Here is an 18,627-nt window from a genome sequence, read left to right as displayed (position 1 = left end):
ATTGGATCTCCTAGGGCCGGCACCCCCCCTAGGCCCTCCTATATATAGTGGGGGAAGGAGGGCTTTTTCATCCATGCCTTTGGTTGCCTCCTTCTCCCTCTCCAACACCTCCTCCTCCTCCATAGCGCTTGGCGAAGCCCTGACGGAGTACTGCAGCTCCATCACCACCACGCCATCATGCTGCTGCTGGAGCCATCTTCCTCAACCTCTCCTTCCCTCTTGCTGGATCAAGAAGAAGGAGACATTACGCTGACCGTACGTGTGTTGAACGCGGAGGTGCCGTCCGTTCGGTGCTAGGATCTCCAGTGATTTGGATCACGTCGTGTTCGACTACCTCATCCCCGTTCTTTGAACGCTTCCGCTCGCGATCTACAAAGGTATGTAGATGCATCCGATCACTCGTTGCTAGATGAACTCATAGATGGATCTTGGTGAAACCGTAGGAAAATTTTTGTTTTCTGCAACGTTCCCCAACACTGTTTTGGTCACCGGAAAAGTTTCGGGTTTTATCGGTAACGTACCGGGACCACCGGGAGGGTCCCAGGGGTCCACCAAGTGGGGCCACCAGCCCCGGAGGCTTGCATGGGCCAAGAGTGGGAAGGGACCAGCCCCTGAGTGGGCTGGTGCGCCTCCCACAAGGCCCAAGGCGCAGCTAGGAGGAGAAAGGGGAAACCCTAGGTGCAAATGGGCCTAAGGCCCACCCTAGGGCGCGCACCCCTCTCCCCCTCTTGGCCGCCCCCCTCCTTCCCATCTAGGGCTGCTGCCCCCTAGGGGTGGGAACCCTAGAGGGGGCGCACCGTCCTCCCCTTCTCCTATAAATAGTGGGGGTTTTGGGCTGCCCAAGACACACGATTTGATCTCTCCCTGGCGCAGCCCTACCTCTCCCCTCCTCGTCTCTTGCGGTGCTTGGCAAAGCCCTGCTGGAGTACCACGCTCCTCCACCACCACCACGCCATTGTGCTGCTGCTGGATGGAGTCTTCCTCAACCTCTCCCTCTCTCCTTGGTGGATCAAGGCATGGGAGACATCACCGGGCTGTACGTGTGTTGAACGCGGAGGTGCCATCCATTCGGCACTAGGATCTCCGGTGATTTGGATCACGACGAGTACGACTCCTTCAACCCCGTTCTCTTGAATGCTTCCGCATAGCAATCTACAAGGGTATGTAGATGCACTCTCCTTCCCCTCGTTGCTGGTTTCTCCATAGATAGATCTTGGTGGCACGTAGGATAATTTTGAATTTCTGCTACGTTCCCCAACAGTGGCATCTGAGCTAGGTCTATTGTGTAGATTCTATGCACGAGTAGAACACAAAGTAGTTGTGGGCGTTGATTTTATTCTATAAGCTTACCATTACTAGTCCAATCTTGATTCGGCGGCATTGTGGGATGAAGCGGCCCGGACCGACCTTACACGTACTCTTACGTGAGACTGGTTCCACCGACTGACATGCACTAGTTGCATAAGGTGGCTAGCGGGTGTGTGTCTCTCCCACTTTAGTCGGATCGGATTCGATGAAAAGGGTCCTTATGAAGGGTAAATAGAAATTGGCATATCACGTTGTAGTTTTTGCGTAGGTAAGAAACGTTCTTGCTAGAAACCCATAGCAGCCACGTAAAACATGCAAACAACAATTAGAGGACGTCTAACTTGTTTTTGTAGGGTATGCTATGTGATGTGATATGGCCAAGAAGAATGTGATGAATGATATGTGATGTATGAGATTGATCATGTTCTTGTAATAGGAATCACGACTTGCATGTCGATGAGTATGACAACCGGCAGGAGCCATAGGAGTTGTCTTTATTAATTGTATGACCTGCGTGTCATTGAACAACGCCATGTAATTACTTTACTTTATTGCTAACCGGTAGCCATAGTAGTAGAAGTAATAGTTGGCGAGCAACTTCATGGAGACACGATGATGGTGATCATGGTGTCATGCCGGTGACAAGATGATCATGGAGCCCCAAGATGGAGATCAAAGGAGCTATATGATATTGGCCATATCATGTCACTATTATTTGATTGCATGTGATGTTTATCATGTTTTTGCATCTTGTTTACTTAGAACGACGGTAGTAAATAAGATGATCCGTCATAATAATTTCAAGAAGGTGTTCCCCCTAATTGTGCACCGTTGCGACAGTTCGTTGTTTCGAAGCACCACGTGATGATCGGGTGTGATAGATTCTAATGTTCACATACAACGGGTGTAAGACAGATTTACACACGCGAAACACTTAGGTTGACTTGACGAGCCTAGCATGTACAGACATGGCCTCGGAACACAAGAGACCGAAAGGTCGAGCATGAGTCGTATGGTAGATACGATCAACATGAAGATGTTCACCGATGATGACTAGTCCGTCTCACGTGATGATCGGACACGGCCTAGTTGACTCGGATCATGTAATCACTTAGATGACTAGAGGGATGTCTATCTGAGTGGGAGTTCATAAGATGAACTTAATTATCCTGAACATAGTCAAAAGGTCTTCGCAAATTATGTCGAAGCTCGCGCTTTAGTTCCACTGTTTAGATATGTTCCTAGAGAAAATTTAGTTGAAAGTTGGTAGTAGCAATTATGCGGACTAGGTCCGTAAACTGAGGATTGTCCTCATTGCTTCATAGAAGGCTTATGTCCTTAATGCACCGCTCAGAGTGCTGAACCTCGAACGTCGTCTGTGGATGTTGCGAACATCTGACATACACATTTTGATAACTACGTGATAGTTCAGTTAAACGGTTTAGAACTGAGGCACCGAAAACATTTTTGAAACATCACGAAACATATGAGATGTTTCGAGGGCTGAAATTGGGATTTCAGGCTCGTGCCCACGTCAAGAGGTATAAGACCTCCGACGATTTTCTTAGCCCACAAACTAAGGGAGAAAAGCTCAATTGTTGAGCTTGTGCTCAGATTGTCTGAGTACAACAATCATTTGAATCGAGTGGGAGTTGATCTTCCAGATGAGATAGTGATGTTTCTCCAAAGTGATTACCACCAAGCTGCTAGAGCTTCGTGATGAACTATAATATATCAGGGACATATATGATGATCCTTGAGATATTCGCGATGTTTGTAGAAATCAAGAAGGAGCATCAATTGTTGATGGTTGGTGAAACCACTAGTTTCAAGAAGGGCAAGGGCAAGAAAGGGATACTTCATGGAACAACAAATCAGTTGTTGTTCTAGTGAAGAAACCCAAAGTTGAACCCAATCCTGAGACTAAGTGCTTCTGTAATAAAGGGAACAACCACTGGAGCAAAATTACCCTAGATACTTGGTAGATGAGAAGGCTGGCAAAGTCGATAGAAGTATATTGGATATACATTGTGTTAATGTGTACTTTACTAGTACTCCTAGTAGCACCAGGGTATTAGATACCGGTTCGGTTGCTAAGTGTTAGTAACTCGAAATAAAAGCTACGGAATAAACGGAGACTAGCTAAAGGTGAGATGACGATATGTGTTGGAAGTATTTCCAAGGTTGATCAAATATCGTACGCTCCCTCTACCATTGAGATTGGTGTTTGCGTTGAGCATAGACATGATTGGATTATGTCTATCGCAATACGGTTATTCATTTAAGGAGAATAATGGTTACTCTATTTATTTGAATAATACCTTCAATGGTCTTACACCTAAAATGAATGGTTTATTGAATCTCGATCGTAGTGATACACATGTTCATGCCAAAAGATAGTAATGATAGTACCACTACTTGTGGCACTGCCACGTAAGTCATATCGGTATAAAATGCATGAAGAAGCTCCATGTTGATGGATCTTTGGGCTCACTCATTTTTGAAAAGTTTGAGACATGCGAACCATGTCTATTGGTGTATATGCATGAAGAAACTCCACGCAAATGGACCGTTTGGACTCACTTGATTTTGAATCACTTGAGACATGCAAATCATACCACATGGGCAAGATGACTGAAAGCCTCGTTTTCAGTAAAATGGAACTAGAAAGCAACTTGTTGGAAGTAATACATTTTGATGTGTGCAGTCCAATGAGTGCTGAGGCATGTAGTGGATATCGTTATGTTCTTACTTCACAGATGATTTGAGTAGATGTTGAGTATATTTACTTGATGAATCACGAGTCTGAATTATTGAAAGCTTCAAGTAATTTCAGGGTGAAGTTGAAAGATTGTCGTGACAAGAGGATAAAATATCGATGATATGATCATAGAGATGAATATCTGAATTATGAGTTTGGCACAGAATTAAGGCATTGTGGAAATTGTTTCACAACTAATACAGCCTGGAACACCATAGTGTGATGGTGTGTCCGAACATCATAACTGCACCCTATTGGATATGATGCATACCATGATGTCTCTTATCGAATTACCACGATAGTTCATGGGTTAGGCATTAGAGACAACCGCATTCACTTTAAATAGGGCACCACGTAATTCCGATGAGATGACACCGTATGAACTATGGTTTAGAGAAACCTAAGCTGTCATTTCTTAAAAGTTTGGGGCTGCGACGCTTATGTGAAAAAGTTTCAGGCTGATAAGCTTGAACCCAAAGCGGATAAATGCATCTTCATAGGACACCCAAAACAGTTGGGTATACCTCCTGTCTCAGATCCGAAAGCAATAAGGGATTGTTTCTAGAATCGGGTCCTTTCTCGAGGAAAAGTTTCTCTCGAAAGAATTGAGTGGGAGGATGGTGGAGACTTGATGAGGTTATTGAACCGTCTCTTCAACTAGTGTGTGGCAGGGCACAGGAAGTCGTTCCTGTGGCACCTACACCAATTGAAGTGTAAGCTTATGATAGTGATCATGAAACTTCAGATCAAGTCACTAACAAACCTCGTGGGATGACAAGGATGTGTACTACTTCAGAGTGGTAAGTAATCCTGTCTTGGAAGTCATGTTGCTAGACAACAATGAACCTACGAGCCATGGAGAAGCGATGGTGGGCCCGGATTCCGATAAATGGCTCGAGGCCATAAAATCCGAGAGAGGATCCATGTATGAAAACAAAGTGTAGACTTTGGCAGAACGGCTCGATGGTCGTAAGGTTGTTGAGTACAGATGGATTTTAAAAGGAAGACGGACAATGATGGTAAGTATCACCATTAAGAAAGCTCGACTTGTCGTTAAGATTTTTTCCGACAAGTTCAAGGAGTTGACTATGATGAGACTTTCTCACTCGTAGCGATGCTAAGAGTCTGTTGGACTTATATTAGTGATTACTGCATTATTTATGGAATCTTGCAGATAGGATGTCAAAACATTGTTTCCTCGACGATTTTCTTGAGGAAAGGTTGTATGTGATACAACCGGAAGGTTTTGTCAATCCTGAAAGATGCTAATAAGTATGCAAAGCTCCAGCAATCCTTCTAAGGACTGGAGTAAGCATCTCGGAGTTGGAATGTATGCTTTGATGAGATGATCAAAGATTTTGGGTGTATACAAAGTTTATGAGAAACTTGTATTTCCAAAGAAGTGAGTGGGAGCACTATAGAATTTCTGATGAGTATATGTTGTTGACATATTGTGGATCAGAAATGACGTAGAATTTCTGGAAAGCATATAGGGTCATTTGAAAGGTGTTTTTCAATGGAAAACCTGGATTAAGCTACTTGAACATTAAGCATCAAGATCTATAAGGATAGATCAAAAACGCTTAATGGTACTTTCAAATGAGCACATACCTTGACATGATCTTGAAGGTGTTCAAGATGGATCAACCAAAGAAGGATTTCTTGCCTGAGTTGTAAGGTATGAAGTTAAGACTTAAAGCTCGACCACGGCAGAAGAAAGAGGAAGGACGAAGGTCGTCCCCTATGCTTTTGTCATAGGCTCTATACGGTATGCCATGCTAAGTACCGCACCTGATGTGTGCCTTGCCACATGTCTGGCAAGAGGGTATAAAGGTGATCCAAGAGTGGATCACTAGATAGCGGTCAAAAAATTGTCCTTGGAGTAATAAGGACATGTTTCTCGATTATGGAGGTGATAAAGAGTTCAGCGTAAAGGGTTACATCGATGCAAGCTTTAACACCTATCTGAATGACTCTGAGTAGCAAACCGGATATGTATAGTGGAGCAACCATTTGGAATAGCTCCAAGTGGAGCGTGGAAGCAACATTTATAATATGACCTAGAGATTTGCGAAGTACATACGGATCTGAATGTTGTAGGCCCATTGACTAAAACCTCTCTCACAAGCAAAACATGATCAAACCCAGAACTCATTGAGTCTTAATCACATGATGATGTGAACTAGTTTAGTGACACTAGTAAACTCTTTGGATGTTGGTCACATGGCGATGTGACCTGTGAGTGTTAATCACATGACGATGTGAACTAGATTATTGACTCTAGTGCAAGTGGGAGACTGTTGGAAATATGCCCTAGAGGCAATAATAAATTAGTTATTATTATATTTCCTTGTTCATGATAATCGTTTATTATCCATGCTAGAATTGTATTGATAGGAAACTCAGATACATGTGTGGATACATAGACAACACCATGTCCCTAGTAAGCCTCTAGTTGACTAGCTCGTTGATCAATAGATGGTTACGGTTTCCTGACCATGGACATTGGATGTCGTTGATAACGGGATCACATCATTGGGAGAATGATGTGATGGACAAGACCCAATTCTAAGCCTAGCACAAAGATCGTGTAGTTCGTATGCTAAAGCTTTTCTAATGTCAAGTATCATTTCCTTCGACCATGAGATTGTGCAACTCCCGGATACCGTAGGAATACTTTGGGTGTGCCAAACGTCACAACGTAACTGGGTGGCTATAAAGGTACACTACAGGTATCTCCGAAAGTGTCTGTTGGGTTGGCACGAATCGAGACTGGGATTTGTCACTCCGTGTAAACGGAGAGGTATCTCTGGGCCCACTCGGTAGGACATCATCATAATGTGCACAATGTGATCAAGGAGTTGATCACGGGATGATGTGTTACGGAACAAGTAAAGAGACTTGCCGGTAACGAGATTGAAAGAGGTATCGGGATACCGACGATCGAATCTCGGGCAAGTACAATACCGCTAGACAAAGGGAATTGAATACGGGATTGATCGAATCCTCGACATCATGGTTCGACCGATGAGATCATCGTGGAACATGTGGGAACCAACATGGGTATCCAGATCCCGCTGTTTGTTATTGACTGGAGAACGTCTCGGTCATGTCTGCATGGTTCCCGAACCCGTAGGGTCTACACACTTAAGGTTCGATGACGCTAGGGTTATAAAGGAAGTTTGTATGTGGTTACCAAATGTTGTTCGGAGTCCCGGGTGAGATCCTGGACGTCACGAGGAGTTCCGGAATGGTCCGGAGGTAAAGATTTATATATGGGAAGTCCTGTTTTGGTCACCGGAAAAGTTTCGGGTTTTATCGGTAACGTACCGGGACCACCGGGAGGGTCCCGGGGGTCCACCAAGTGGGGCCACCAGCCCCGAAGGCTTGAATGGCCCAAGAGTGGGAAGGGACCAGCCCCTGAGTGGGCTGGTGCGCCTCCCACAAGGCCTAAGGCACAGCTAGGAGGAGAAAGCGGAAACCCTAGGCGCAGATGGGCCTAAGGCCCACCCTAGGGCGCGCCCCCCTCTCCCCCTCTTGGCCGCCCCCTCCTTCCCATCTAGGGCTGCCGCCCCCTAGGGGTGGGAACCCTAGAGTGGGCGCACCCTCCTCCCCTTCTCCTATAAATAGTGGGGGTTTTGGGCTGCCCAAGACACACGATTTGATCTCTCCCTGGCGCAGCCCTACCTCTCTCCTCCTCGTCTCTTGCGGTGCTTGGCGAAGCCCTGCTGGAGTACCACGCTCCTCCACCACCACCACGCCGTTGTGCTGCTGCTGGATGGAGTCTTCCTCAACCTCTCCATCTCTCCTTGATGGATCAAGGCATGGGAGACGTCACCGGGCTGTACGTGTGTTGAACGTGGAGGTGCCGTCCGTTCGGCACTAGGATCTCCAGTGATTTGGATCACGACGAGTACGACTCCTTCAACCCCGTTCTCTTGAACGCTTCCGCATAGTGATCTACAAGGGTATGTAGATGCACTCTCCTTCCCCTCGTTGCTGGTTTCTCCATAGATAGATCTTGGTGGCTGAAAGCACAAGTGCTCCCTAGGTGGTTTTGATAATTGATGATAACATATCTCTTGTTGGACTAACATTTCTATCTAGCATGTTTCAAATAAGTTCAACAATGGAGTGGCATGGACTAAAGGTTGTGGGAACTCCTTCAAGATGCTAATGACAAAGGATTGGCTCAAGCTCAAAAGCTCAAGACTCTTCATTTTATATTTTGCTGATCCAAGATCACATTGAGTCTTTAGGAAAAGCCAATACTATCAAGGAGGGATGAGGTGTTGCTTAATGAGCCTCTTGCTTCATGTGCTTAGTGATATGCTCCAAAACCCTCAACTACTTTCCCATATCCACATATGACCTAAACCCAAAGCCAAACTCGGTCCTACCGATTCTTTCTATCTGGCGCCACCGAGTTTCACTTGTCATAAGCCACTGCCAAACCCTAGCAAATCGGTTCTACCGATAGGGATCTCGGTCTCACCGAGATGGGATTGCAAACTCTATGTTTCCCTTTCGTAACTTTTCGGTCTCACCGAAAGAGTGAATCGGTCCCACCGAGATTGCAATGTAAATTCAATGTTTTCTTTTTGTAACTTTTCGGTCTCACCGAAAGAGCAAATCAGTCCCACCGAGTTTGCTTGACCAACTCTCTGGTTAGGTAATTACCAAAATCGGTCTCACCGAGTTTGTGTAATCGGTCTCACCGAGATTACGTTATGCCCAAACCCTAACCATATCGGTCCTACCAAGTTACATGTCAGTCCCACCGAAAATCTCTAACGATCAGTAGGTTTACCTTTTCGGTCCGACCGAGTTTGTTGATTCGGTCCCACCGAGATTGGAAAACTGTGTGTAACGGTTGGATTTTGTGTGGAGGCTATATATACCCCTCCACCTCCTCTTCACTCGTGGAGAGAGCCATCAGAACACATACACAATTCCAACTCATATGTTCTGAGAGAGAACCACCTACTCATGTGTTGAGACCAAGATATTCCATTCCTACCATATGAATCTTGATCTCTAGCCTTCCCAAGTTGCTTTCCACTCAAAACTTCTTTCCACCAAATCCAAATCCTATGAGAGAGAGTTGAGTGTTGGGGAGACTATCATTTGAAGCACAAGAGCAAGGAGTTCATTACCTACACACCATTTGTTACTTCTTGGAGAGTGGTGTCTCCTAGATTGGCTAGGTGTTACTTGGGAGCCTTCGACAAGATTGTGGAGTTGAACCACGAAGTTTGTAAGGGCAAGGAGATCGCCTACTTCGTGAAGATCTACCGCTAGTGAGGCAAGTCCTTCGTGGGCGATGGCCATGGTGGGATAGACAAGGTTGCTTCTTCGTGGACCCTTTGTGGGTGGTTACTTCTTCGTGGACCCTTTGTGGGTGGAGCCCTCTGTGGACTCGCGCAACCATTACCCTTCGTGGGTGGAGCCCTCCGTGGACTCGCGCAACCGTTACCCTTCGTGGGTTGAAGTCTCCATCAACGTGGATGTAGGATAGCACCACCTATCCGGACCACGGGAAAAACATCCGTGTCTCCAATTGCGTTTGAATTCTCCAAACCCTTCCCTTTACATTCCGCTGCTCATATAGTCTTTGCATGCTTGCTTGATATGTAATGTGTATGTTGAAATTGTGCCTAAACTCCACTTAAACCTAAAAAGCTTAAAAATTGCAACTTTAGCATTAAGTGTCTAATCACCCCCTCTAGACACATCTACTTCTAGATCCTACAAGTTGTATCAGAGCTTTGGTCTCCATTGCCTTGGTTTAATCACCATTGTAGGAAGATGGATGTGTCTATATTAGGGAGTCTTAGACATAGAGTGCCTATTCTTGATGGAGAGTATTTTCATGAGTGGAAAAATGAGATGCTTGTAATCTTCAATCAATATCATTTGAACAAGTATATTGCTAGTCCTTGTGCACCTCACATTGATCCTTTGCATCCTACCCTTGATGAAGATATTGACATGATTCGCAATCTTAGAACTATTGAGCTCATCATTAGAGGATTGCCCAAAAATTTGATTGCTAGTCTGCCTAATCTTAATTGTGCCTATACTATATGGAAATTTCTTGAGGAACGATTTCCCGATCATTCCTTGAAAACTTTGGATGAAATTCTCCATAAATCTATTGCCTTGAGTAAGATGAACTCTAGTGATCCTAGTTTTGGTAATTGTCTATTTGAACTTATCAATCTTAAGCATGCTAAAGGAGATGTTGGAATCATTAATGATATCATATTCGAAGCTAAAAGAATTCATAAAAGTGACCACCTTGATGATCATTTATCTAATGAATTACCCTCTCTAGGAAATGATGAGTCACAAGATCATGATGAACATGGATACTATGATGATGATGATGATATTGACTTCGATCTTGATGATGCAATGAGACATTTTGGTCTTATGGCAAATCTTCGGGGATATGAATCAGGAGGAAAGGAATGGGTTCTTGATAGTGGATGTACTGATCATATGACCGGAGATGAAGAGATGTTTCGTGAGCTTGCTGAAAATGACGGCCCTTGAAAATATGTCACCTTTGGTGATAATTCAAAGGGTAAAGTGGTTGGCCTTGGTAAGGTGGCCATCTCACATGATAGTTCCATTCAAAATGTCATGCTCGTTGAATCTCTTGGCTACAACTTACTTTCAGTATCTAGACTTGCTGATTTCGGTTTGAATGTCCTATTTACTGAGGTAGATTGCCAAGTATTCCGTCGAGATAATCATAAAATGGTCTTTACCGGTATGCGTAGAGGTGATCTTTACATTGTCGATTTCTCTAAAAAGGCACAACCTAAAACTTGCTTTGTTGCTAAATCCTCAAAAGGTTGGTTGTGGCATAGACGACTAGGTCACGTTGGCATGAGAAACCTTGACAAGCTTATTAAAGGAAATCATATCCTTGGAGTTAACGATGTCATATTTGATAAGGATAGACTTTGCAGTGCTTGTCAAGCAGGTAAACAGGTTGGAGGAAGACATCCCATGAAGAACATCATTACCACAAGGAGGCCACTCGAGCTACTTCACATGGATCTTTTTGGTCCCAACGCCTACAAGAGTCTCGGTGGAAATTCTTTTGGTCTAGTTATAGTTGATGATTTTGCAAGATTTACGTGGGTGTTCTTTCTTAATGACAAGTCGCAGGTCCAGAAGATCTTCAGAAACTTCGCTAGGAAGGCCCAAAATCAGTTTGACGTGAAGATCAAGAAGGTTCGAAGTGACAACGGAATGGAGTTCAAGAACGCAAATGTGGACACCTTTCTTGACGAAGAAGGGATTTCACACGAGTTCTCGGCTACGTGCACACCTCAACAAAATGGAGTTGTTGAAAGGAAGAACCGTACGCTCATCGAAATGGCAAGAACGATGCTTGATGAATACAAGACACCGAAGCACTTTTGGGCAGAAGCGGTTGAGACAGCTTGTCACGCAACAAATAGCTTATATCTTCACAAGATACTCGGCAAGACGGCATACGAGCTTCTCACCGGTAACAAACCCCAAGTTGGATACTTTCGAGTACTTGGCTCAAAGTGCTACATTCTTGATAAGCATCATCATTCAAAGTTTGCTCCTAAATCTCATGAAGGTTTTCTACTTGGTTATGGCTCACACTCTCACACTTACCGTGTCTACAACAATTTCACCCGAAAGGTTGAAGAGACGGTAGATGTGAAGTTTGATGAATCTAATGGCTCGCAAGTAGAGCAATTGCCAATTGATGTAGGAGACAAAGACCCTTCAGAAGCAATCCAAGACTTGTCCATTGGCAAAGTTTGTCCAACGGAGGTGAAGGAGAGTACTTCATCCATCCAAGTGGAAGCTTCTACTTCACGACAAGGTGAACCAAGAATCAACATGGAAGCATCCACGAGTGGGACACACCAAGATGAAGAAGACAAGGAAATGCATCAAGACGAACATCAACAACCTCCTTCTCCACCGCGACAAGAGAACGACGACGTCAACAATGAAGAAGGCCAAGAAGAAGAACAAGATGAAGAATATGTTCAACGAAGACCCAAGCAAAAGCTCTCACGAGTTCGAGCAAGAATTGCCAAAGATCATCCCGTCGAGCAAATCCTCAATGATATACAAACCGGGAGAATCACTCGCTCAAAAACTCGTTTAGCTAACTTTTGTGAAAACTATTCGTTCATCTCTAGCATTGAACATATCAAAGGTTGAAGAAGCATTGGAAGATCCGGATTGGATAAACGCTATGCATGAAGAGCTACACAACTTTGAGAGAAACCAAGTTTGGACATTGGTTGAGAAGCCCGACAACAACCACAACATCATTGGTACCAAATGGGTGTTTTGCAACAAGCAAGATGAAGATGGACAAGTGGTTCACAACAAAGCACGTCTCGTCGCCCAAGGTTACACACAAGTCGAAGGTATGGACTATGGTGAGACGTATGCTCCCGTTGCTAGACTTGAGTCCATTCACATCTTAATTGCCTATGCTAATCACCATAATATCACCTTGTACCAAATGGACATTAAAAGTGCTTTTCTAAATGGTGAAATAGAGGAGGAAGTTTATGTCAAACAACCTCCCGGCTTTATCAATCCTAAGAAACCAAATCATGTTTACAAACTTCACAAAGATCTTTATGGTCTTAAACAAGCTCCTAGAGCATGGTATAACTGCTTGACCAAGTTCCTTACTACATGTGGTTTTGAGATTGGCAGAATTGATTCTACTCTTTTTACTAAAAGGGTTAATGGAGAACTATTTGTATGCCAAATTTATGTCGATGATATCATATTTGGGTCAACTAACCCTCTCTTTAGTGAAAAGTTTGGAAAGCTAATGTCAGAGAAGTTTGAGATGTCTATGATGAGTGAACTCAAATTCTTTCTCGGTTTGCAAATCAAGCAAACTAAGGAAGGTACATTTGTCTCTCAAACAAAGTACACCAAGGACTTATTCAAGAAGTTCAATATGCAAGAATGCAAAGGTATGTCTACACCCATGCCTACTAGTGGACATAATGATTTAACCAAAGATGGTGAACCGGTTGATCAAAAGGTTTATCGCTCTATGATTGGTTCATTGTTATACCTATGTGCTTCATGTCTCGATATTATGCTAAGTGTGTGCATGTGTGCACGATATCAAGATGCTCCTAAAGAATGTCATCTTAAGGCTGTGAAAAGGATAGTGAGATATTTAATCCATACACCAAATTTTGGCATTTGGTATCCTAAGAGGTCTTCTTTTGATCTTGTTGGCTATTCCGACTCGGATTATGCCGGAGACAAGATTGATAGAAAGTACACTTCGGGTACTTGTCAATTTCTTGGTAGATCTCTTATGTCTTGGTCTTCCAAGAAACAAAACTCGGTATCCTTATCCACCGCCGAAGCAGAATACATTGCCGCTGGTTCATGTTGTGCTCAATTACTTTGGATGACCCAAACTCTTAAAGATTATGGGATTTATGTGAAACATGTTCCACTGCTTTGTGACAATGAAAGTGCTATCAAAATTGGTCATAATCCTGTACAACATTCTCGAACTAAGCATATTGAAGTTCGTCATCATTTCATTCGAGATCATGTTGCTAAGGGTGACATTAATCTTAAGCACGTTCGCACCGATAAGCAATTAGCAGATATATTTACTAAACCACTTGATGAGAAAGTGTTTTGCAGGTTGAGAGGAGAATTGAACATCATTGATGCTTCGAACTTGGAGTAGAAACTCCATTGGATACATGCAAGACATGAGCTTATGACTAATCCATGATATATCTCTTATGATAACTATCTTATGTCTTGGATATATTTGCACCTTGCATGTTGTCTAACCCATGTAGGTGCTTGGTTGAATCTAATTCCATGAGATTGCGACTCACTCACATCTTGAGCAATCTCTACATCACCAAGACTCTACACAATGGTGGTTGAAGACAAGGAAGCACAAAACCATTCAAACATATCCTTTGACAAATTCTATGTTGAGCTTCATGATTGTCATTTTTGGATACACAAGTGCTCTTCCTTGCAAGAACTAACCCATGTAGGTAGATGAACTCAAGCTCCAAGTGGTGCTCCCAACTCTTGATGAGCTACATCAACCTTGAGCACCCACACAAGTTCAACTACATGAGCAAGAACCACACCACCACCCAAGGTATGCTATTCCATCTTAGAGAAGCTTTACTCCAAGACATGAGTCAAAGCAACTTAACAAGATGAGAATACATCAAGATGCTTAAACGAAAAATGGTAACCCCATTTTGAGCTTAAACGATGAGTATGACCTACGATCAAGTGTCCTCACTTGACTCCTAAGTCAATATACTCTAACATACGTGACTATGTCACCGCCCAATTCTAGATGAAGTTCTCTTGTGTTCTTTTCTGAGTTATTGCATTTGTCCCTTGCATATTTGTTTCTTTCTTTTTCAAACAAAAAACTTCATCTAGAAACTTTCACTTTTTTCTTTTTGATTTTTGTTCTGCATATTTCTGCATCAAATTCCTTGCAAATCTTTCAGCTAATTCATTGCAAATCTTTGTGAGATCTTACTTGACTAGTGAGCTGAGGTGACAAGTGTTTTTCTCTGTGATGAACTCGGTTTCACCGAATTGTCATTTTTGGTCCAACAGAATCCCTTCGGTACTACCGGAACATGCCACTCGGTGCCACCGATTTCGCAACAGGAAAAACAGTTTGCCACATATTCTATATTTCTTCTGATCCAGCTCCACTCAGTGAATCTTGTCCTCTACAAGCATCACAGTTTTATTCACTGCTTTGTGCTGAATCTCAAGGACCAAACCTATTCGACGGATTCCAGGAAAAACCTTCTTGGAAATTGATGTCAAAGGGGGAGAGAGAGATCACATCAAAGCTTATCATCAGGGAGAGAGAGATCACATCAAAAGCTTATCACCTACAAAGGAGAAAGTACTAAGGGGGAGAGAATACTCAAGGATCCCAGATGCTTGATGTTCAAGAGGAGAGATGCCACATGTCTTTTTGGGGGAAAGACATGTTCATATGTACTCATTTGAATTAAGTTCTATTCATATCTTTCAGCTCTGATTTTCTGTTCCCTATCTTCTCCCAATATCCCATGTCAGATTCAGGGGGAGCAAGACACCTAAGGGAAAGAAATCAGTAAAATTCATTGCATATCTTTATTCTTGGGGACATGTTGAATCCAATGTGGTACCTTGTACTCACTCTCTACATGTCATCCCAGTCTTGGTATTCTTGTGGTTTCTTTTGTTTGCTCTGGCTAGTGGATGTACCTGTGTTATCTAACTTTGTTTGTGCAGGTTCATTCCATCCTAAGCCAACTCAAGACCACAAGGTAAGTATATGCATCAAAATCATGAGTATGAGGAGTTCTTGCTTATGTACATACTGTTTGCAAGAAGGACTCATGAGCATGAAGGTATTTTCCTTGATAATCTTTTGCTCTGATGTATATGGCCAAGATACATGTAACACATTGCCTACTCTGTCATGGTTATGCTCTCGCATGCCTCTATATTTCATATTTACATGAGTGCATACATGTAGGGCGAGCCTATGCTTGTTACATGTCCGTCCAAAGCTTTACTTGGTGTTCTTTATATCTTTATCTAAAGCTTTGATGTATGTTGCCATCAATTACCAAAAAGGGGGAGATTGAAAGCACAAGTGCTCCCTAGGTGGTTTTGATAATTGATGACAACATATCTCTTGTTGGACTAACATTTCTATCTAGCATGTTTCAGATAAGTTCAACAATGGAGTGGCATGGACTAAAGGTTGTGGGAACTCCTTCAAGATGCTAATGACAAAGGATTGGCTCAAGCTCAAAAGCTCAAGACTCTTCATTTTATATTTTAGTGATCCAAGATCACATTGAGTCTTTACGAAAAGCCAATACTATCAAGGAGGGATAAGGTGTTGCTTAATGAGCCTCTTGCTTCATGTGCTTAGTGATATGCTCCAAAACCCTCAACTACTTTCCCATATCCACATATGACCTAAACCCAAAGCCAAACTCGGTCCTACCGATTCTTTCTATCCGGCGCCACCGAGTTTCACTTGTCATAAGCCACTGCCAAACCCTAACAAATCGGTTCTACCGATAGGGATCTCGGTCTCACCGAGATGGGATTGCAAACTCTCTGTTTCCCTTTCGTAACTTTTCGGTCTCACCGAAAGAGCGAATCGGTCCCACCGAGATTGCAATCTAAATTCAGTGTTTTCTTTTTGTAACTTTTCGGTCTCACCGAAAGAGCAAATCGGTCCCACCGAGTTTGCCTGACCAACTCTCTGGTTAGCTAATTACCAAAATCGGTCTCACCGAGTTTGTGTAATCGGTCTCAGCGAGATCACGTTATGCCCAAACCCTAACCATATCGGTCCTACCGAGTTGCATGTCAGTCCCACCCAAAATCTCTAACGGTCAGTAGGTTTACCTTTTCGGTCCGACCAAGTTTGTTGATTCGGTCCCACCGAGATTGGAAAACTGTGTGTAATGGTTGGATTTTGTGTGGAGGCTATATATACCCCTCCACCTCCTCTTCACTCGTGGAGAGAGCCATCAGAACACATACACAATTCCAACTCATATGTTCTGAGAGAGAACCACCTACTCATGTGTTGAGACCAAGATATTCCATTCCTACCATATGAATCTTGATCTCTAGCCTTCCCAAGTTGCTTTCCACTCAAAACTTCTTTCCACCAAATCCAAATCCTATGAGAGAGAGTTGAGTGTTGGGGAGACTATCATTTGAAGCACAAGAGCAAGGAGTTCATTACCTACACACCATTTGTTACTTCTTGGAGAGTGGTGTCTCCTAGATTGGCTAGGTGTTACTTGGGAGCCTTCGACAAGATTGTGGAGTTGAACCACGAAGTTTGTAAGGGCAAGGAGATCGCCTACTTCATGAAGATCTACCGCTAGTGAGGCAAGTCCTTCGTGGGCGATGGCCATGGTGGGATAGACAAGGTTGCTTCTTCGTGGACCCTTTGTGGGTGGTTACTTCTTCGTGGACCCTTTGTGGGTGGAGCCCTCCGTGGACTCGCGCAACCATTACCCTTCGTGGGTGGAGCCCTCCGTGGACTCGCGCAACCGTTACCCTTCGTGGGTTGAAGTCTCCATCAACGTGGATGTAGGATAGCACCACCTATCCGAACCACGGGAAAAACATTCGTGTCTCCAATTGCGTTTGAATTCTCCAAACCCTTCCCTTTACATTCCGCTGCTCATATACTCTTTGCATGCTTGCTTGATATGTATTGTGTATGTTGAAATTGTGCCTAAACTCCACTTAAACCTAAAAAGCTTAAAAATTGCAACTTTAGCATTAAGTGTCTAATCACCCCCCCTCTAGACACATCTACTTCTAGATCCTACAGTGGCACGTAGGATAATTTTGAATTTCTGCTATGTTCCCCAACAATTGATACGTCTCCAATGTATATATAATTTTCAATTGTTCCATGCTATTATATTATCCATCTTGGATGTTTTATATACATTTATATGCTATTTTATATGATTTTTGGGACTAACCTATTCACCTAGAGCCCAGTGCCAATTTCTATTTTTCCTTGTTTTTGAGTTCTACAGAAAAGGAATACCAAACGGAGTCCAATTGACATGCCAATTTTTGATGATCTTTTATGGACCAAAAGAAGCCCCAGAGTAAAACAGTTGGGCCAGAAGAGTCTCGAGCCATCCACGAGGGTGGGGGCGCGCCCTACCCCCTTGGGCGCGTCCCCCTATCTCGTGGATGACTCGGAGACCCCCCCTGATGTGACACCTACGCCAAAAACTCCTATAAATACAGAAACCTCCAAAAGATAACCTAGATCGGCAGTTCCACTGCCGCAAGCCTCCGTAGCCACTGAAAACCAATCTAGACCCGTTCTCGCACCCTGCTAGAGGGGGCATCCATCACCGGTGGCCATCTTCATCATCCCGGCGCTCTCCATGACAAGGAGGGAGTAGTTCACCCTCGGGACTGAGGGTATGTACCAGTAGCTATGTGTTTGATCTCTCTCTCTCTCTCGTGTCCTTGATATGGCACGATTTTGATGTACTGCGAGCTTTGCTATTATAGTTGGATCTTATGATGTTTCTCCCCCTCTACTCTCTTGTAATGGATTGATTTTTCCCTTTGAAGTTATCTTATTGGATTGAGTCTTTAAGGATTTGAGAACACTTGATGTATGTCTTGCATGTGCTTATCTGTGGTGACAATGGGATATTCACGTGATCCACTTGATGTATGTTTTGGTGATCAACTTGCAAGTTCCGTGACCTTGTGAACTTATGCATAGGGGTTGGCACACATTTTTGTCTTGACTCTTTGGTAGAAACTTTGGGGCACTCTTTGAAGGTCTTTCTGTTGGTTGAATAGATGAATCTGAGATTGTGTGATGCATATCATATAATCATACCCATGGATACTTGAGGTAACATTGGAGTATCTAGGTGACATTAGGGTTTTGGTTGATTTGCGTCTTAAGGTGTTATTCTAGTTCGAACTCT

The sequence above is a fragment of the Triticum dicoccoides genome, chromosome 5A, assembly GCF_002162155.2.
Source record: "Triticum dicoccoides isolate Atlit2015 ecotype Zavitan chromosome 5A, WEW_v2.0, whole genome shotgun sequence".
Classification (NCBI taxonomy): Eukaryota; Viridiplantae; Streptophyta; class Magnoliopsida; order Poales; family Poaceae; genus Triticum; species Triticum dicoccoides.
This window is presented reverse-complemented; position numbering follows the sequence as displayed.